Raw genomic sequence first — 23,577 nt, forward strand, 5'->3', positions numbered from 1 at the left:
GACCTCAAAGTACTGGAAAGGAAACTCCCATTCAAATGCAGTTTATCTTAAGATACTGTAAATGTGATACTAATTTTTTTGTCCATTTGAAATATATAAGTTGTGCCATAACAAATCATCCTGTCAAGTGTAACAACCACTGTCCACATATGAACTTCTGGGATCAAGAAAGTGTATTTAAATCGATTCCCGTCATAACCAGTGGGGCACATCTAACTCAACTGTGAAAAGACACATCACGCAATCACCTTGCTGCTGATTACATGGCCTGGGGTCTCTGCCTTCTCCCCTTCCCCTCCCCCTGCCTCCTCCCTCCCTGCAACAGCCCTCCAGCTGCGGGTGGCTTCTTAGAGTAGATGTGAAGGTTTCAGGTCACAGCCTGTGGGACTCCTGCTGGGTGTGTGTGGGTGCTTCGTCTGCACACCTGGTTTCTTTCTTTAAGTCTTAAATGCTGCCCCCCTTCCAAGCCACCATCCTCTTCCCACTCTCCACTACCACCCTTGGCCGAAGCATAGATTGTAACCCCCTCAGCTCCCCTCTGAAATTGGCCTTTGGTGAAGAATTCAGGGCTTTCCCCATATCTTCTCCCTCCACCTTAATCGAGCATGCTGCTTTGTCCTTCCTCCTCCTCAAGTCCCTTTTGGCACCATCACCTCCCAGCACTTTCCATGACACTTCCTTGCTTTAATCAGAAGCCATCAGTTAAGGTTGGAAAGCGTCTCTGACCTCCCTCATTTAGTTTTGGAACCACACTTTTTACTCTCCACCAGCCTGGGAAATGAATATTGGGTGCTAAGCCCTGCCACCCTCTGCTGTCGTCATCAGCTGATGCATTTTTTTAGCTCAGGTTTTGATAAGGTGAAAAGAACAGTCACCAGGGTTACTGAGACCTGCCAGCTCTAAAGTCCTTGGTGGTTAAACTTGGAGAAAGGCCACAGAAGACACTTGTAGGCACACACAATCCCTCTGAATGAACTGTTTTCTTTTCCTGTAATTGCTTTTGCTTTTAAAATTTGAAGAAGTTTTAAACAGGGCTCTCACTGGGTCATCCTTGCAATCCATTTGGGTCTAGTTTGGAATCTGACAACTGGATCAAAAAGAACCTTAGATTCAATGCATACTTTGCTGCTTCTCACGGTCCTCAGCAGGGATAAGAAAGAACTTGTTTGTACCCCAAGTGGATCCCCAAAATTGGTGGGCTTGACTTCCTGGCAAATTGCTGCGTTTTTCCACTTTCCTGTTCAGGACCACTAAATGCTGAGATGTGGATGCATACCAAAAGAAAAGCAATTCATTGTATTCTAAGGGTTTTTCTTTTTTTTTTAGTGTTTGTATAAAACCACCTTTTGAAGCAGCAACCATCAAGTATGAAAAGCAGCTGATGTTACCATTAATCTTTTTCTGGGGAAACCCTTAGTTCTAAGGATTTAACGTCCTGTAAGTAAAGTTTAACGTAACAGTATTCCATAAGCAGCCTTTTCATTTTTCAGACCATTGCCTGATTTTAATATAATAAAAAGAAGTGTGCATTAATATTAAAAAAATAATAGTGACAGCACCAAATGCTGACAACAATGAAAAGAAACTGGAACACTCAAACGTTGCTCGTGGGAATATAAAATTTTACAGCCCCTCTGGGCAACAGTTTGGCACCTTCTTATAAATCTAAACATGAAACTGCCATATTGCCCTGCAAATGCAATCTGGGTTATTCATCCCAAAGAAATGAAAACTTATGTTCACACAAAAATCTGTACACAAAGGTTCAGAGCAGTTTTATTTGTAATAATTGAAAATGGACACAACCCAGATACCCTTCAACTGGTGACGGGTTAAACTAACTGTGGTACTTTCATCCCGTGGAACACTTCTCTCAAATAGAAAGGAATGATCTATCGATACAGGCAAAAAGAAAAGTACACAGAGTGAAAGCACCAATCTCAAAAGGTTATGTGCTGTATGATTCTATTTATGTAACATTTTCGAAATGACAAAATTGTAGAGATAGATGACAGATTAGTGGTTGCCAGAGGTGAGCAATGTTGTGGGATGGGATGTTGGCAGTGATAAGACTGTTCTGTATGTTTACTGTGATGGTGAATCTACAAACCTACGTATGTGACAAAATTGCATAAAACTAAACACACACACATGAACAAGTAATACTGGGGAAATCTTGCAGGGTAAGTAATACAGGACAGTATTTCAAGAGAATAAAATTTTATAACATTGGTCCTTGCTACTCAAGAGGTGAGCCTGGGACCAGCATAATCAGCATCAAATGGAAGTTTGTGAGCAATGTAGACTCTTGGGCCCACCCCAGACCTACTGAATCAGAATGCCAGATCCCTGGGCAATTCGTACACACATTCAAGTTTGAGAATCACTGGTCCATACTTTATAACAAGAGTTAAAGGCTCAGCTCCAAGTCTCTGGATGCTTTTATGAGTATAGGCACCATGTCTGTCTGTCTTCTGCGGTACTATGCCTTTTGCCTAACACAGTGCCTGGCACATAGTAGATGCTCAGTAAGTAGTTTCTTTTTAAATGAATGAACTCAGTTCCCATGTACCTTGTAACATCTTCCCAGGTCTGGAGACGGGTCTCTGTTCTTAGTGACAGGACACGCTATACCTGAGAGAGTACGACATTTGTACTCATTAAGCCTTTCTAAATTCAATCTTTCTAGTACTGACTACATTCTAGATACTGTGCAAGGTATGGGGGAACGCAGATTTAATGTATTGTCTTTAAGAAGAATTACCATCTAATAGGAAAGGCAGATATGGAAATAAGTATTATTTGCTGTAGCAGAGTTTATTATCTTCACCTCCTTTAGCAAGAACTTCCAGAAACCTCTTCCCTCCAGAACTCTACTGTGGACTTGCAAATGAAGACACCTGGGTATGGAGGAAGGCATACTGGACCAAGAACAACAAGACTGTGTGTGCTACAGATTGGGTATTTGGTCTTAGGCAAGTTATTTCACTTTGTAACTTTCATTATCTTCAGCTGCAAAACAAAGATGAAATCATCTCCATGAGACTACTGAAACTATACATTTGGAAATACTGTGTCAACTGAAAAGTAAAAGACCTCTAAAACTTAAATGATTTTTGTTATAAGAATATTCTGGAAATAAGTTCACAATGCTCGGAGGTGGAAATGGCATTGCTCTTTCTATGAATCTGATATAATATGATAGAACACTCTTCAGTCTATTTTAAGCAATTATTTCTTCATAGATAGTATGACTATCCATGCTACTTTTAGGTTTATAATTTATAAATATTTGTAAATATATATTTGATGCAATAGAGTTAGCATCATCATTTTCTCTAGCAAGAGCTTTCAGTTACTTCTCTCCTCCAGAACTCTATTCTGTATTCCCAAATTAAGACACTGGGATGTGTGACATATAAATAATATTTCAAATAGTTAACTTCCTCAAAGGGACCTTTTAAATATTTGGGACGCAAACACACTCTGGGCATTAACAGCCTTTTTTTTTTTTTTTTTTTTTTTTTAACAGCCTTTAATGATCTGGTACAGGCCACATGCAGTTTAGGCGGCTTCCTTCCCAGACATGCCTGTTACGTAAGGCTGAGTTGATAATGAGTAAAATTGTTTCTGGTATTTCAACTCACCCTCTAAGTTCTCTTGAGATATTCTGGACAAAGCCCAAGATTCTACAAGTGGGTCATTTTCAGCTAGGTGTAAGCTTTCAACTCACAGGGAACTTGACTACATACATCAGTTACAGACGGAGAAGAAGGAAATATGAGCTTTAAAATATCGACTCAAAAGGTTTTTGCAAATGCCCTTGGATTTAATGTTATTTGGGGCCTACTTGTCTCTGATGGCCTCAACAATTGGGCAAAACTATTCAAATAGTTCAGTCCTTCCTGGCTTTGGTGATAATGACCAGAAATTAATGGATCAAAAATCATAATCATATTCATGAACACAAGGCTGTGTATTGATCATAAAGTTAGGAAAGCATCACTGCTTACCTTAAGTATGGCAGGGTAGGCCTGCGATAAAATTACAGACATCATTGGAATAAATGAAAAGTTCCAGGCAAAATGCATCTGATTTGTATGTGGGAAAAGCCACATATTACTCTCTGGCCAGGGGTCATCCTGAGAAACTTAGAGCAAGCTTTCCCTGTGTTCTTTTAGAGGGCAAAATAGGAGTCAGTTTTTCAGGATAGCAGGGAGGCAAATTCTCAATCAGTGTAAAAGTGGAACTTAGTAAATATTAACACCTTTAACAAATTGATTAAGCACCTGCTAAGTAACCCAGCCCATTATAGATGCTTGTCATTTATTAGTGAACCAGATAGACAAAATCTGCATTTCATGAGGCTTCATTTTGGGTTTCGAGACATGAACAATAAACGATAAAGATAATAACTAAACTATGTAGCATGCTAGGGAGTGCTAAGTACAATTAAACGATGATAAAGGAATGCAGAAAATAAAGAACGCATATAACTCAGCCACAGAAAAACAACCTGATCAAAAAATGGGCAGAGGAGCTGAGTAGGCATTTTTCCCAAGAAGACATACAGATGGCCAACAGGCACATGAAAAGGTGTTCAACATTACTAATTATTAGGGAAATGCAAATTAAAACCACAGTGAGATATCACCTCACACCTGTTAGAATGGCTGTTATCAAAAATGTAATAAATAACAAGTGTTGGCAAGGATATGGAGAAAAGGAAACCGTCATACACTGTTGGTGGGAATGTAAATTGATGCAGCCACTATGGAAAACAGCATGCAGATACCTCAAAAATTACAAACAGAACTACCATGTGATCAAGCTATCCCACTTCTAGGTAATTATCCAAAGATACAAAAACACTAATTTGAAAAAGTATATGCACACTTCTGTTCACTGCAGCATTATTTACAATAGCCAAGATATGGAAACAACCTAAGTGCCCATCAATGAATGACATGTATATATATATATATATATATACAATGCAATACTATTCAACCGTAAAAAAAGATGAAATCCTGCCATTTGCAACATGATAGATGGACCTTGAGGGTATTATGCTAAATAAGTCAGATGGAGAAAGACAAATTATGATTTCACTCACATGTGGAATACAACAAACAACAAAACAAAATAAATGAAAAAAAAACCAAAAACAAACACATAGGTACAGAGAACAGAATAGTGATTACCAGAAGGGAAAGGGCAGGGGGAAAGTGAAATGGGTAAAGGGGAGTCAACTGTATGGTGATGAACGGAAACTAAATTTTTGGTAGTGAGCATGCTGTAGTATAAACAGGAGAAATATAATGTTGTACATGTGAAACATATGATGTTATAAACCAATGTTACCTCAGTAAAAAATAATTTTTAAAAATGAGGGCAGAGAGAATCAATGGGAGTACCACATGGGAAAAGTGAGTTGCAACTCAAAAAGGGGTGGTCAATGTAAAGGTAACCTTTGTACAAAGATATGAAGGAGGTGAGGGAGCAAGTCATGTGGATGTCTGGGATGAGGAATGTTCCAAGCAGAAGAAACCACTGAGCGAAATCCCAACGCGGGAGCGTGCTTGGTGTGTTCCAAGAACAACGCAGAAGCCAGGGCAACAGGAGTGGGGTAAGAGAGGATGAAGAGAAGGAGATGAAGTTGGAGCAGTCACAGAGGGCCAGACCCCGTAACAACTTTGGTTTTGACTCAGAATGGACTAGGGAGGCATTGGAGGGGTTGAGCAGAGTGATGTAATCTGTAATTTTTAAAGGATATCTCCAGCTGTTTTGTTGAAAATCATCTATTGGGGCCTGAGATTGGAAGCAAAGAGGTCAATTAGGAGGTTGTTATTATAATCCAGGCAAGAGAGAATAACCGTGGCTCCAACCAGGATAGCAGTAAAGCTGGAGAGAAGTGGGCATATAGCAGATGTATTTTGATGTTGGAGTTAACAGAATTTCTTGGCAGTTTTGATGAGGCTTGGGAAGGAAAAAGAAGAGCCAAGAGCAACTCTAAGGTTTTTGGCTTGAACAAGTGAAATAACAGAATTGCCCTCAACTGAGATTGTGAGTAAAGTATGTTTGGGGAGTGAAATTTTTAACAAGGAATGAGAGATGGTAACTGGTCTTGTTGCAGTGATCATTTCATAATGTATAAAACATACTGAATCACTGTGTGGCACACTTGAAACTAATATAATATTGTATGTTAATCATAACTCAATAACAAAATGAAAAAGAACACACTCAATTTGAAATGTATGTTAAACAAGTATAATTGTTGGATGTACAACTTGTATATATAACTATGAAGTCCAGGATGGAGTTCAAAGCTAGGATATACATTTCAGTGTAGTTAGCAGTTAGATACTATTTAAAGCCATAGGAGTTAAGTTCACCAGGGGCAGGGACAGGGAAGGAGTTGAGTATAATATTGAATATAAAGTTGGGACCAAGGACCGAACCCTGGGGCACTCCAAGGCTAAGGGGCAGAAAGAAGAGAAAGAAACAGAAAAGGACTATATAGCATGAACCCCGTCGTGGTTGCATGGTACTTTCTAAACCTGTTCAGTGTGTCAGCATGCTCTGTGGGTCTGTGCCATTAATTACAATATGGGATGCTTAAACTCCCAACATTTGGTTACACTGCAGAATAAGAAATCTTAAGTCCCTTTGCATACAGTGTCTGCCATGCTTGTGGGGGCCAGGTAGAGGTGAGGAGCAGAGGTGGATGTCATATAAAGCTGCAAACTGGTCACCCTCTCAGGATTATCACCTTGTGTAAGTCATGTTGTGCTGGCATCTGGTCTCAGCTTTTCGGGCATAGAAATGAATGCAGTTAATATACCCAAAGACTAGCCACTGCAATGGATTCACACGAAATCACACAAAACTATTATGTGAAAGAGAAGCCAATTTGTTAATGTTAATGGGCAATAGTTTCCCCAGAGACCATCATGTCTAATAAAGCCAGAGGGATGTATTCAACAACAATCCATAGCTTCAGGACTTCCCTGGCGGTCCAGTGGTTAAGACTCTGCGCTTCCACTGCAGGTGGCACGGGTTCAATCCCCGGCCTGGGAACTAAGATCCCACATGCCGTGTGGCGCAGCCAAAGGAAAAACACACACACACACACACAACAACAACACTGTCCAATCCATAGATTCCTTTTTCACACTCCAGACATCCTGGAAGACAAAGTATACATGAATTTGCTTTGTCAGGATAAACCTAGAACAATGTGAGTAAAACAGTTTACGGGGATTTATGCCTAATAATTGGAAGGACCCAAGAAATATCTCTATCCTACGACAGAGTCTCACTTATTCAACACAAGTTGATTGAGCATCTGTGATATGCCAAGTGCTGTCACAGGCAAGGTATCTACTTATTTGGAGTTAACGTTCTTCGAGCAGTGGGAGGTATGGTTGACATAAAACAAACACTAAATAGAATAAGTAAATTTATGGTGATAAATATTATGGAAAATAGTAAAAATTCAAGTGAGGTAAAGAGAACAGAGTGCTGGCCATTTATTCTTAATGTGATCAAAAGAATTTTCAGCACCCTTGGAGATAAAATATGCAGTACCCATGAATTTGTCTGCTGCCACAACTGCATAGAAGAGGAATCCCACTATTTGTAATACTTCATGTAATTCTGGGGCTAACAATATAAAATTTGCTCTAAAAATAGCACCATAGTTTGAGTAGCGAGCAGCTAGATACACTGAAGGGACAAATATTGTGCCCAAAGCCCTGGTAAGAACCAGCTACCTTAACCCTTCTCTCGTTCCATTTTCTGTTTCATCTTGGCATGGGCAAAAGTGACCCATTTTGGGATAAAATTGTGCAGTTCAACTATAGCTTTAGGTGCTCTGAGGCAGAACCAAATATAATCTTTTGTGTGCGTGTGTGAATTTTGCAGAGAGTTTGGCCACATTTAGCTTTTTGCACTTAGCTTGCTTTGAATTGGTCCACGCTAATGCACTCTGCCTCCTCCCTGTCTTGCTCCTAGAACTGTAAGAACTCAAACAGCTGCACCCAGCACAGCAGCCATATATTCTTCTGAAAATCCAGCAGAACACACTCAAAATGAGAAGCAAGTTGTGAAATGTGTTTGAGGCCCGTTATCTCCTCCCTCACATCGCTGTTTATTTTCTTTGGACATTTGCGCAGGGGAGCCCAGGCTTTTCTGATCGCTATAGTCCCAAAGATATGCCACTGGAGAAGTTGGCAACTGCCTCCACAAATGGTCCTTCACTCTGACCGGGGTCTTTCTACAGCTTATTGCAGTTTGCAGTAATTTTCAGTGGTGAGCATGACAGTACTTTGATTTAGTTGTACCAAAGAAAGCAAAACAAAACGAAAAAGAAAAGAAAAACTGGAGCAGTTCCGATAGAAAAAAAGCTGCTAAGACTTTTTCCCCCCTCCCTACCAGAAGAGAGGACATTTCATACAAACCAAGTTGATTGGCCTTATAAAGCTTTCTCATTACAGGCTAAGCTGGTAGCTAACAGAATTCAGTTTCTCCAATATAGTGTGTCTCCTAAAGGGACAGGCAGCACATGCAATTTTAGGAAGAGATGAGGAAGGAGAAGAGAAGAGGGAGATACTGTTTACAAAGACGCCTACAAGAAAGACCGTAATTAATTAAGGAATACTATCCGACGGGCCTCCTCTGTGTACACTGCAAGGGATGCCGTGAGGAATGGTGCTTTGAGGTGACATAATTGGCAGGACATACACTGCCCACAGCACTCGATGGCTGTTAGGAAATCACATTCCTAAACAAAATTAAAGGAAAATGTTGGAGCCTTTTCATTTCCTGGGCATTATTCGTGTGTGCCTGATAATTACTGATAGCTAGTCAGGACATTGTTTGTGTTCTTTTCTCCTGGGCATTTCCTAATTATGAATAATAATCCCATTCATCATGCACTTGAAACAAGTAAATTATCCCACAGAACATCATAATCGGTTGCATCAAAAAGCCTTCCAGGAAGCCCCCATGTGGCTTTGTTTCAGCTTCCCCATTTGCAGCTCTCCACGGCTCCCCTCAGGAAGTCAGGAATCAATGGCTGTCTCCTAGCACAGAAGGGCATCCATCAGTGACACCTTTGCAGATGAAGCCACATCCTCTGAAACAACTGTTTCTGTTCACTTATTTAGCTTTAATGGCAGCCTCGTGAATCGCCAGACTTGAAAAGGACAGGTTCTTCCTTGGCGGCTACTAAAGGTTCTGACATTCACGTTTCATCCTAGCTGCCACCTGGACCTCCCTGTTGTGGTCAGATGTCCTCATCATGGAAGTAAGCTTCCCCCAATCATAAAACTATCCTCAGTCCACTGATAAAATGAAAGTTGTTATTAAATTTACACAAAGGAGCCTTCCAACCTGCATATTTTTGTAAATAATTATTTTCTATAACCGTCCTCCTTTTCTTCCTTCTTTCTTCCCTTCCTTCTTTTCTGAATTTGTGTTGACATATGAGTGCTTGGCTCCCTCAATCTGTAACATATCTTGCTCCCAGCCTTGCTCTCCAGTGTGGTGGGAGGAAGGTTACCTTGCTGGAGATGTCACTGGAGTGGCAGGTCCCGGAAAATGGCTCTTCAGTCTTTTTTATATACAGCATGTCTTCTTCTTAGCATGGTTTTATTTGAATTATCTCTTACCATTGGGGATTTTTATTCCTTCTTTCATAAAGAAGAAGACAGACAAAATATATTGATTTCAAAACCAGATTCAGAACCACCAGCAATATCAAGTCACACATAGACTGTTTATATGGACATGGAGTAAAGGAAAGAAGGGAAAACATTCTGTAATCAGTCATTCTATTACATACAACATTTACTGTCATCCTCCTGGGCAACAGATGTCCTGTCAGGCCCTGTATTTTTTTGTGTAGGGGGTGAGAAGATATAAATATGAATAAAAGATACTCCTTTGTTGTCAGAGAATCAGCACTTTATTTGATCAAAAAGACGCTGAAATGTGACACAGAATCGAGCCAAGTCACAAAGTGCCTCCAGTTCCATGTTTACTAAATTGACTCTTCTTAACAGTTGAACATGCTGGGTGTCCAGATGGTACTTGGCTGTATAGAAGTGGTAGATGAATATCTAATGAGGCATCACAAAGCACTTATTACACTTGTAAAATTAACAGAAAAGCTGGGGATGCAGATATTTAACTTGAGATCAGGTGTCGCAGCCAGGGATATGCACTACTTAGATCTCCTTTCAAGAGAGAAGTGCTGTTCAGCTGCAAGGGGTGTATTTGGCTGACAGCCTCTAGCTGCACTGCCTTCAGGATACGCCTCGGCTTTCCAGAAAATGTCATGGTCTTCCTGGGTAGCCCCCAGTCAATGGCTGAGCAGTAGTATTACTAGAACCTGGCCATTTCTTCCCAATGCAGGGGACTAACAAGTAATCCTTGTTCCCAGCTCCCTACTGGGCTGGCTGAGACTTTGTCAGATCTGCATTGTAAACTAAGGATCTCTCTGCCCAGTCCTGCCCCCTCCTTATCTTTCTCAGGCATTATTCACAGTAATCATCTGTGCTCACAACTCTGTCTCCATGGTTGCTTCCCAAAGAACCCCAATGATCCACTGTATCTGCCTCAACCTGTAACTAATTTAAAGAAAAATATGATTTTAAATTAAAGCCAGAAATTATAAAATGTCTACAAAATTCTCCACCTTTAATAAATTTTCTTTTGCTAGGAAAAGAAGTTTTATTTCTTTGGGCAGGTCATAGTGCAAATGAATTTTCGATGAGTCTCAACTGGCTGTCCTGTATCAAGGGAGGTGTGGTAGGGACTGCTCCAAGACCAAGCAGTCAAGGAGTGCATTGTCCGTGGAGGAGAAAAAAAAACAATAACTAAGTCAATGAAAAGTAGGTATGCTTTCTATTATCCGCCTGGGCTCAGTAATTTTAAACAACGTCAGTAATAAAATCGCTGGTCCTGTCTAGGCAGACTGCACCCCTATTGCCCACTCCCCACCTTGATATTCTGATATGAACTGTTTAAATTGTAAATGTGAAATGGTTTTATTTTAACTACTCTCAACCATGAAATCTCAAATTCTCCTTTATAATATTGGGCAAATCCTTTATTTTTGAATAGTAAAATTTTTCTCTAGTCTTCTTTCAAACTCTAATATCACAGTTGTTATTCTAAAGATATTATAGTTAATGCTGGGTTTGTATCTAAAAAGGACTGGAGTTGTAGAGGTTGTGATCTGTTCCTCTTCTCGTACTTCTTTCCCTCAATGTGACACCGTGTGTGTGTGTGTGTGTGTGTGTGCGCGCGCGCGCGCGTGTGTGTGTGTATGTGTATATGTTGGTGGGATATTCTCTCTACGTCCCTCCTAAGCATATAGCTTCTCCAGGTTTGGAAACAGGCAGGAGAGTCAGGAATGTAGTGATGTTTGTATGTAACTGCTGCCTTTTGGAGCCCCATTTCTCACTTTGATTTGGTCTAATTCTTTCTGTGGTTACTGGTATGTAGGTGGAATGGTGATACTCAGGTTATCAGTGATGCTTACCCAGGATCACTCCATCGCTGAGGACCCCTAGAGAGCAGTAGTCCCTTATCTCCCCCTGGCCTCCTGCCATACTCCATACTCCCAATCCCTTCTCTGGGCTGAATATCCCAATGCTTGGCCTGTCAGTGGCTTGAGAAACCCTGGAGCTCCTCTTGGAACCATAGGAACTGTGTTATCTCCTTCTCCAAGGACTGTGGAAACTGGGGTGAGGTGAAGATGCCTCCAAACTTTTTCCAAGCCTTCCTACACCATGATCTCTTAAAGTCTTGCTGGCCTTGACCCCTGCGATGGGACTCTCATCTTCAGAAATCTCTAGATCAGAAAGTGGCATCAATCTTTCTCTTCCATATGCCACCAACCTCCAAAGAACACTTATCAAACTATTCCCAAAATTTGTTACTGACCCCCCTTAGGGTACGGTACCAGGACATCCAGATGAGAAAGTAGGAAAAGAGATCTCACTCTCTCCTTCTCGCAGACTCAGCCAAAATGTGTGATTTATTCTCTTAATACAAACCCATCACTGTCAACATTTGGATTCAGGAGGAAAAACTTGTAAAAGGAAGGAAAGAGCCTTTCTTTGGGCACCTGCACGCTCCAAAAACTGTCCACCATAACTCTCTTTCCTCCCGTCTCTAAGTCTCTGCTAATTCTGGGATGGGAGGGTGCACAGTAGTAGTAGAGCTAATTCTGTTGCCTCTAAATTCCTTCAAGAAGATGGTGTTCATAGAAAGGCCCTCTTCAGATGAAGTGGATTTGTAGGGTCTTTTGTTACCAGATGTTTTTCTTAATAGCCAAGCCTGGACTAACAGGAAAAATCCCATTCAATATCTTACTGCTCCAGTTTCTTACCTATAAAATGAAGGATTAGACAAAAATAATCCCTAAAACTTTACTTCAATTCTAATAGAGTATGGGTCAGGTATCTCTTACCAAGGTTAGAATTACATCACTCCATCCCCACTAAAGCTAATTTATTTACTCATCACATTTACTGAATCTTAACAATGTCTCTGTAACACATCACTAAACTATTTGTTTACGTTTTATCTTCCTGTTATACCATAAGGCCCTCAATGGCAGAACTGTATTTCATTCTTGTTGCATCCTTATCACATATGGGCCCTCCATAAATCTTGTTTGAAGGAATGTGTGGTTCACATAATTTTTTAATGCAAATTACAGATAACTGAGTTTTACCACTGGCTTGTCGTTAGAAAAATATCAGTAAATAAGTCAGTGTTTATCATTACCTTTCTATGAATCTCATACCATGCCCTAATTCTGGGAGATTCAGAGGAAATAGAAAATATGGTTCTTGACCTCATGAAGCACAAACTCTAATTGGGAAAGCAAAATGAGACTAAAGAAGACAGAGTTGAGTCTTAGTACACAAGCTAAGGAAGATTTCCTAGAAAATAGATGAGCAAGAGTTCAAAAAGCAAATACACGTCAGCCACATGTTCTGTGACTAACAGCATAGGATGTAAAATAATTGGTCTTCTACTGGGGTGGTGAAAGAATAACCGTTTATAATTGAGGACCCCCACATCACAAATAAATACAACATACTCACTAGTAGTTGGTGCAGCCTGGTGAAGTAGTAAAATGTTGCAGTTGGGCTCATAGTCTCCGGAGCCAGCACATACCTTATTACATTTGTTATCGTGGGAAAGATAATAATCCTCTTTGTGCCTCAGCTTTCTCTTATGGGAAATGGGAATAACAGAATTTTCCCCATAGGGTTGTTGTGAGAATCAAGTAAGTAAATACAAGAATATGGCTTGACACTCGACTACCACAATATCAATGTTTTCTGTTCTTCTTCTTATTGGATATATCACATTACTGAGTTTGTGAAAACACTAATGCAGAATTTCTGATTGATTGATTTATGGCTGTGTTGGGTCTTTGTTGCTGTGCACGGGCTTTCTCTAGTTGCAGTGAGTGGAGGCTACTCTTCGTTGTGGTGCGCGGGCTTCTCATTGTCGTGGCTTCTCTTGTTGCAGAGCATGGGCTCTAGGCACGCAGGCTTCAGTAGTTGTGGTACGTGGACTCAGTAGTTGTGGCACACGGGCTTAGCTACTCTGTGGCATGTGGGATCTTCCCAGACAAGGGCTTGAACCTGTGTCCCCTGCATTGGCAGGCGGATTCTTGACCAGTGCACCACCAGGGAAGCCCTCTGATTTTTTTTTTTTTTTTTTTTTTTTTGTGGTACGCGGGCCTCTCACTGTTGTGGCCTCTCCCGTTGCAGAGCACAGGCTCCAGATGCACAGGCTCAGTGGCCATGGCTCACGGGCCCAGCTGCTCCACGGCATGTGGGATCTTCCAGAACCGGGGCACAAACCCGTGTCCCCTGCATTGGCAGGCGGACTCTCAACCACTGCACCACCAGGGAAGCCCCCCTCTGATATTTTTAAGGAACTAAAAATCAGAGTCCTTGGTAGGGGTCACATATACACACACACACATTCACATACGTACATGCCGCTTTTAAAGACACTGAAAAAGTTTTACAGACAATATTGAGGTGTATAATTCTGGAGATTATACTATGGATGAGTCTGAGTGGTCAGCAAATACTTCTGGAATTTCCAATAATCAAGCTTCCTTGGCAAGAATTTTCATGATAAATTGCTTTAATAAATCATGCTTTTTATTCCCTGGCATTATAATAAGGCTATACATTATGTTCCTTCCTTTCAAGCAAAAATCAAATACAGATGCAATACAGGTATTTCAAGTTTTAGTCCTAGAGCAACTGTACAAAATGATACAGTGTAACTATTCCCAGTCTTACTCATCAGGGCCAACATGTGAGGAAATAATTTATAATCAGGCATTCTACTATCAGCTGGTGGACTCCCCAGGAAGCAAATGATGCTTCAGCATCATCAGGGCCCCTCAATTCTATGGACTTCTGATAATGCTGAGAGTTTCTGGGAGTTGTAGAGTATTGTCGATGGGGAGAGGAAACCAGACTGCAATCAGGAAACCTGTTTAAAAAATTATTGCTGATGGATTTCCAAAATTTTCTCAGAGAAAAGAACCTGAATTTCTAAGACTACAAACATTTGTTATTTATTTTCTCATTTTAAATAAATATTCAATTTCCTGCTTAACTTTGTATTCATAATTTTGTATTTTTTTTCCTTAAAGGAGTACTCCAAAATTGTATAAATATCAGATCCTACAAAATCCAGAGCTGCCATTCCTACTGACCTCTTAGCTTTTGCTCCAAATTCTACTATTTATTTTTAGACCCTTTCTCCATCCCATCCATCCTACTTAATTTCTGTTGGTCTCCCAACTTGTAATTAGTGGAAGGAAGGTAAATGTTCCCATGTTATTTTCTTTTTCATGAATCAATTAGCGTTAATGTAAATTGGGACTGTACATTTGATCTTCAGTGAAAATAGATATTGGTCGATGTTAAAAATTGCATTGTAGTCTGTTTTTGCTACTTCTATTTAAAATAACACTTGGAGTTCTAGCCAGAGCAATAAGGGAAGAAAAAGAAATAAAAGACACTGAAATTGGGTAGGAGGAAGTAAAATTATCGCTGTTCATAGATAACATGATCTTATATATTGAAAACCATAATGATCACACACACACATGCAAACTTTTAGAACTATTACATTAATTCAGGAAAGTTTTAGGACACAAAATCAATACAAAAAATTAGTTTTGTTTCTCTACACAAATAATAAACAACCCGAAAAGGAAATTAAGGGAAAAAATTCCATTTATAATAGCATGAAAAAGAAGAAAATGCCTAGGAATAACTTAAGCAAAGAGGCAAAAGAGTTATACACTGAAAACTAAAAATCATTGATAAGAGAAATAAGACATAAATGTATGGAAATATACCCGGTATTCATAAATTAGAAGACTTTATATTGTTAAGATATTAATACCACTAAAGTGATCTATAGATTCAACATAATCCCTATCAAAATTGTAATGATGTATTTTGAAGAAACAGAAAAATCCATTCCAAAATTCATATGGAATCTCAAAAGACAAAGAATAGCCAAAATAATTTTTAAAAAGAACAAAGATGGAGCGCTCAGACTCACTATTTTCAAAGCTGATACAAAGCTATACTAGTCACAACAGTGTGGTACTGCCATAAAGACAAACATATAGACCAATGGGGTAGAATAGAGAATCTAGAAATAAACCCTTACATGTATGCTCAAATTATTTTCTTCAAGGGTCCTAGACCATTCAACAGGAAAAGGAGAGTCTTCAACAAATAGTGTTTGGAAAACTGGACATTCACATGCAAAACATTGAAGTTTGGAACTTTATCTCACATCATAAATAAAAATTAACTCAAAATGGATAAAAGCCTTAAACATAAGAGTTAAAAATATAATACTTTTATAAGAAAAATGGAAAAATCCTCAGGACAATGGATTTGGTGATGATTTCTTTGATTTGACACCAAAAGCACAAGCCACAAAAGAAAAAAAAATGATAAATTGGACTTCATCAAAATTTTTTAAAATGTATGCATCAAAGGACATTATCGACAGAGTGAAAAGAGAATCCACAGAATGGGAGAAAATATTTACAAACCATATATCTGATAATGGATTAACATCTAAAATATATCACTCTTACAACTCAACAATAACAACAACAACAAAACCAATTAAAAAGAGACAAAGGGTTTGAAAAGCCATGTCTCCAAAAAAGATATACAGATATTCATGGCCAATAAGTACACGAAAAGATGCCCAACATCACTAATCATTAGGGAAATGCAAATCAACTCCACAATGAGGTGCCAGTTACCATCCATTAAGATTGCATATGAAAAAGAGAAAGACTGCATTATAAGAAAAAAAGGAAAGAAAGAACATGAGAAAGAAAGAAAGAAAAAAAACAAGTATTGGTAAGGATGTAGAGAAATTGGAATCCTTATGCATTGCTGGTGGGCATGCAAAATTGCATAGTCATTGTGGAAAACAGCACGGTAGTCCTCAAAAAATTCAGCATAGGATTATCATTATGATCTAGTAGTTCCACTTCTGGGTATTTATGCAAAAAAATGGAAAGCAGGGGCTCAAACAGATATTTGTACACCTGTGTTCATACAAGCATTACTCACAAAAGGCAAAAGGTGGAAAGAGTCCAAATGTGCATCAGCAGATGAATAAACAAAATGTGAATATATACATACAATGGAATATTATTCAACCTCAGAAAGAAATGAAATTCTGACATATGCTACAGCATAGATGAATGAACGAACCATGGAGACATTATGCTAAGTGAATAAGCTAGTCACAAAAGGGTGAATCTTGTATGATTCCACTTATATGAGATACCTAGAGCAATGAACTTCATAGAGACAGAAAGTAGAACTGTGGTTGCCAAAGTCTGTGATGAAGAGTGAATGGGAAGTTATTGTTTAAAGATACAGAGTTAGAGTTTGGAAAGATGAAAAAAGTTCTAGAGAGAGTGGTAATCCTTGTACAACAATGAGTGTACTTTAATGCCTTTGAACCGTACATTTAAAATGGTGAAAATGGTAAATTTTGTTAGGTATATTTTATAATAAAAAAATAAATTATAAAAACTGAATTCTATTCAAATTGATGCTTAATTTTTAAAAATATCAAGTGATCTAAATTAAATAGACTTTAAATAAAAGAATGTTACAAGAGACGAGGAAGGACACAACATAATGATCAAGGAATCAATCCAAGAAGAATATATAACAATTATAAGTATATATGCACCCAACATAGGAGCATCTCAATACATAAGGAAACTGGTAACAGCTATAAAAGAGGAAATCAACCATAACGCAATAATAGTGGGGAACTATAACACCTCACTTACAGCAATGGACAGATCATCCAGCCAGAAAATTAATAAGGAAACACAAACTTTAAATGACACAATAGACCAGATAGATTTAATTGATATTTATAGGACATTCCATCCAAAAAACAGCAGATTACACTTTCTTCTCAACTGTGCATGGAACATTCTCCAGGAAAGATCACATCTTGGGCCACAAATCAAGCCTCAGTAAATTTAAGAAAACTGAAATCATATCAAGCATCTTTTCTGACCACAACGCTATGAGAGTAGAAATGAATTACAGGGAAAAAAACGTAAAAGACACAAACACATGGAGGCTAAACAATTGGTTACTAAATAACCAAGAGATCACTGAAGAAATAAAAGAGGAGATCAAAAAATACCTAGAGACAAATTACAACAAAAACACAATGATCGGGCTTCCCTGGTGGCACAGTGGTTGAGAGTCCGCCTGCCGATGCAGGGGACACGGGTTTGTGCCCCGGTCTGGGAAGATCCCACATGCCACGGAGCGGCTGGGCCTGTGAGCCATGGCTACTGAGCCTGCGCGTCTGGAACCTGTGTTCCGCAACTGGAGAGGCCACAACAGTGATAGGCCCGCATACCGCAAAAAACAAACAAAAAAAAAACACAAAAAAACAAAAAAAACCCCACAATGATCCAAAACCTATGGGATGCAGCCAAAGCAGTTCTAAGAGGGAAGTTTATAGCTATACAAGCCTACCTCAAGAAACAAGAAAAAACTCAGATAAACAATCTAACCTTACACCTAAAGGAACTAGAGAAAGAAGAACAAACAAAACCCAAGGTTAGCAGAAGCAAAGAAATCATAAAGATCAGAGCTGAAATAAATGAAATACAAACAAAGAAAACAGTAGCAAAGGTCGATAAAACTAAAACCTGATTCTTTGAGAAGTTAAATAAAATTGATAAACCATTAGCCAGACTCATCAAGAAAAAGAGGGAGAGGACTCAAATCAATAAAATTAGAAATGAAAAAGGAGAAGTTTCAAAAGACACTGCAGAAATACAAAGCATCCTAAGAGACTACTACAAGCAACTCTATGCCAATAAAATGAACAACCTGGAAGAAATGGGAAAACTCTTAGGAAGGTATAACCTTCCAAGACTGAACCAGGAAGAAATAGAAAATATGAACAGACCAATCACAAGTAATGAAATTGAAACTGTGATTAAAAATCTTCCAACAAACAAAAGTCCAGGGCCAGATGGCTTCACAGGTAAATTCTATCAAACATTTAGAGAAGAGCTAATACCCATCCTTCTCAAACTCTTCCAAAAAATTGCAGAGGAAGGAACACTCCCAAACTCATTCTATGAGGCCACCATCACCCTGATACCAAAACCAGACAAAGGTCCTACAAAAAAAGAAAATTACAAACCAATATCACTGATGACTATAGATGCAAAGATCCTCAACAAAATACTAACAAACAGAATCCAACAACATATTAAAAGCATCATACACCATGATCGAGTGGGATTTATCCCAGGGATGCAAAGATTCTTCAATATACGCAAATCAATCAATGTGATACACCATATTAATAAATTGAAGAATAAAAACCATACGATCATATCAAAAGAGGCAGAAAAACCTTTTGAAAAAATGCAACACCCATTTATGATAAAAACTCTCCAGAAAGTGGGCATAGAGGGAACCTACCTCAACATAATAAAGGCAGTATATGACAAACCCACAGCAAACATCATTCTCAATGGTGAAAAACTGAAAGCATTTCCTCTAAGATCAGGGACAAGACAAGGATGTCCACTCTCACCACTATTATTCAACATACTTTTGGAAGTCCTAGCCACGGCAATCAGAGAAGAAAAAGAAATAAAATGAATACAAATTGGAAAAGAAGAAGTAAAACTGTCACTGTTTGCAGATGACATGATACTATACATAGAGAATCCTAAAGATGCCACCAGAAAACTAGTAGAGCTAATCAATGAATTGGGTAAAGTTGCACGATACAAAATTAATGCACAGAAGTCTCTTGCATTCCTATACACTAATGATGAAAAATCTGAAAGAGAAATTAAGGAAACACTCCCATTTACCATTGCAACAAAAAGAATAAAATACCTAGGAATAAACTTACCTAGGGAGACAAAAGACCTGTATGCAGAAAACTGTAAGACACTGATGAAAGCAATTAAAGATGATACCAACAGATGGAGAGATATACCATGTTCTGGGATTGGAAGAATCAATATTGTGAAAATGACTATAATACTGAAAGCAATCTACAGATTCAATGCAATCCCTACCAAATTACCAACGGCATTTTTTACAAAACTAGAAATCTTAAAATTTGTATGGAGACACAAAAGACCCCCGAATAGCCAAAGCAGTCTTGAGGGAAAAAAACGGAGCTGGAGGATTCAGACTCCCTGAGTTCAGACTATACTACAAAGCTACAGTAATCAAGACAATATGGTACTGGCACAAAAATAGAAACATAGATCAGTGGAACAAGATAGAAAGCCCAGAGATAAACCCACGCACCTATGGTCAACTAATCTATGACAAAGAAGCAAGGATATACAATGGAGAAAATACAGTCTCTTCAATAAGTGGTGCTGGGAAAACTGGACAGCTACATGTAAAAGAATGAAATTAGAACACTCCCTAACACCATACACAAAAATAAACTCCAAATGGATTACAGACCTAAATGTAAGACCGGACACTATAAAACTCTTAGAGGAAAACATAGGAAGAATGCTCTCTGACATAAATCACAGCAAGATCTTTTTTGATCCACTTCCTAGAGTAATGGAAATAAAAACAAAATTAAACAAATGGGACCTAATGAAACCTCAAAGCTTTTGAACAGCAAAGGAAACCATAAACAAGATGAAAAGAGAACCCTCAGAATGGAAGAAAATATTTGCAAACGGATCAATGGACAAAGGATTAATCTTCAAAATATATAAACAGCTCAGGCAGCTCAATATTAAGGAAACAAATAACCCAATCCAAAAATGCGCAGAAGACCTAAATAGACATTTCTGCAAAGAAGACATACAGATAGCCAAGAAGCACATGAAAAGCTGCTCAACATCACTAATTATTAGAGAAATGAAAATCAAAACTACAATGAGGTATCATCTCACACCAGTTACAATGGGCTTCATCAGAAAATCTACAAACAACAAATGCTGGACAGGGTGTGGAGAAAAGGGAACCCTCTTGTACTGTTGGTGGGAATGTAAATTGATACAGCCACTATGGAGAACAGTATGGAGGTTCCTTAAAAAACTAAAAGTAAAATTACCATATGATCCAGCAATCCCACTAGTGGGCATATACCCAGAGATAACCATTATTTAAAAGACACATGCACCCCAATGTTCACTGCAGCAGTATTTACAATGGCCAGGTCATGGAAGCAACCTAAATGCCCATCAACAGACGAATGGATAAAGAAGATGTGGTACATATATACAATGGAATATTACTCAGCCATAAAAAGGAACGAAATTGGGTCATTTGTTGAGATGTGGATGGATCTAGAGACTGTCATACAGAGTGAACTAAGTCAGAAAGAGAAAAACAAATATCGTTTATTAACGCATATATGTGGAACCTAGAAAAATGGTACAGATGTACCGGTTTTCAGGGCAGAAATTGAGATGCAGATGTAGAGAACAAATGTACAGACACCAAGGGGGGAAACCGGCAGGGGGATGGGGGTGGTGGTGTCATGAATTGGGAGATTGGGATTGACATGTATACACTGATGTGTATAAAATTGATGACTAATAAGAACCTGCTGTACAAAAAAAAAAAATTAAAAAATTTTTAAAAAAGTAAACATGCATATAAAGAAACAAAAGTATTAAAGTTAAAAAAGTGGGAAATATATAGCAGATATTTTCAAACCTAAAGAAAGCCCCTTCATTAATGTTAATATCAAAATAAATCATAAGGTAAAAAGCATTATTAGGAATAAATAAATTGACTACATGAGGGGCAAGTATACAACTCATCAGAAATAGGCAATATTGAGGAGACCTTCAAGATGGCGGAGGAGTAAGACGTGGAGATCACCTTCCTCCCTACAAACACATCAGAAATGCATCTACATGTGGAACAACTCCTACAGAACCACCACTGAATGCTGGCAGAAGACCTCAGACCTCCCAAAAGGCAGAAACTCCCCACGTACCTGGGTAGGGCAAAAGAAAAAACAGAGACAAAAGAATAGGGACGGGATCTGCACCAGTGGGAGCGAGCTGTGGAGGAGGAAAAGTTTCCACACACTAGGGAGCCCCTTCCCTGGTGGGGATGGGGAGTGGTGGGGGGGGGAAGCTTCGGAGCCGCGGAGGAGAGCGCAGCCACAGCGGTGCGGAGGGCAAAGCGGAGAGATTCCCGCACAGAGGACCCGTGCCGACCAGCACTCACCAGCCCGAGAGGCTTGTCTGCTCACCCGCCAGGGCGGGCGGGGGCTGGGAGCTGAGGCTTGGGCTTCGGAGGTCGGATCCCAGGGAGTGGACTGGGGTTGGCAGCGTGAACACAGCCTGAAGGGGGCTAGTGCTCCACAGCTAGCCGGGAGGGAGTCCGGGAAAAAGTCTGGAGCTGCCGAAGAAGCAAGAGACCATTGTTTCAGGGTGCACGAGGAGAGGGGATTCAGAGCACCCACTAAGCGAGCTCCAGAGACGGGCGCGAGCCCCGACTATCAACGTGGACCCCAGAGATGGGCATGAGACGCTAAGGCTGCTGCTGCAGCCACCAAGAAGCCTGTGTGCGAGCACAGGTCACTCTCCACACCTCCCCTCCCGGGAACCTGTGCAGCCCGCCACTGCCAGGGTCCCGTGATCCAGGGACAACTTCCCCGGGAGAACGCATGGCGCCCCTCAGGCTGGTGCAAGGCCACGCCGGCCTCTGCCACCGCAGACTCGCCCCACATCCGTACCCCTCCCTCCCCCCCCCCCCCCCCCCCCCCGGCCTGAGTGAGCCAGGGCCCCCTAATCAGCTGCTAATTTAACCCTGTCCTGTCTGAGCGAAGAACAGATGCCCTCAGGCGACCTACACGCAGAGGCGGGTCCAAATCCAAAGCTGAACCCCAGGAGCTGTGGGAACAAAGAAGAGAAAGGGAAATCCCTCCCAGCAGCCTCAGGAGCAGCTGATTAAATCTCCGCAGTCAACTTGATGTACCCTGCATCTGAGGAATACCTGAATAGACAACAAATCATCCCAAAATTGAGGCAGTGGACTTTGGGAGCAACTGTAGACTTGAGGATTTGCTTTCTGCATCTAATTTGTTTCTAGTTTTATGTTTATCTCAGTTTAGTGTGTAGAGTTTATTATCATTGGTAGATTTGTTTATTGATTTGGTTGCTCTCTTCCTTTTTTTAAAAAAAAATATATATAAAATGGTGAAAATGGTAAATTTTGTTAGGTATATTTATAATAAAAATTAAATTATAAAAACTGAATTATATTCAAATTGATGCTTAATTTTTAAAAATTCACAAGTTATCTAGGTCCAAGGTCATACCATGTATGCATCAATTATAACCTTTCCTGCTGATTTCAAGATTATCCTACAAACTAATTTTAATCACACAATTCTCATTACGTTTTGTTCTTGAAGAGTTACATTTCACTTTGCAGTTTGTACCTCTGATTATACAAATCCACTGACAGTCACAAAGCTAACTTCTGTGTACACTCAGAAGACAGATGATGGTAAGGGAGCATGTTGATGCCAAGGGTAGAGGTAAATACATGGCATTATGCACTGTATGGTCAGATACTGTAGAATAAATGCAGTTTGTCAGTTGTTTCCTAGATTTTCAAAATCAGTCTTAAAACCATGACTGTCTCTATATCAAGTTAAGAAAATCAGTTTTTAAGTAGAGAAAGATAAACTTTTCTAATTTGGAGTCAGAGCACTGGTATGAGAAGAAATGAGGAATAGCCATCCAAAGGCCTCCAGTGTGAACTGTGCAGTGCAATTAGGGTTTTACAGACTTGCACTTTCAGGGGAAAGTCACTACCCAGCAATGCTGTGTGGGCAAAAATCGGGTCATCAAATTTCCTTCGTTTCCTGACAGTGTTCCAGAAGAATATTTATTTTCAGACTGTAACTGATCTGTCAGTTTCTAAAACACTCAGCTGAAACTGTTTAAGGGAGAACCAG

The 23,577-nt window shown here is 39.6% G+C and overlaps 1 protein-coding gene across 1 annotated transcript in view; it reads right to left on the bottom strand.

The window, feature by feature from the left end:
- The window catches only part of LOC307180283 (uncharacterized protein), a 516,275-nt gene that overhangs the window by 168,157 nt on the left and 324,541 nt on the right, over nt 1–23,577 (bottom strand). The window lies entirely within an intron of this gene.

This window comes from Stenella coeruleoalba, assembly GCF_951394435.1.
Source record: "Stenella coeruleoalba genome assembly, chromosome: X".
In the NCBI taxonomy this organism is placed as follows: domain Eukaryota; kingdom Metazoa; phylum Chordata; class Mammalia; order Artiodactyla; family Delphinidae; genus Stenella; species Stenella coeruleoalba.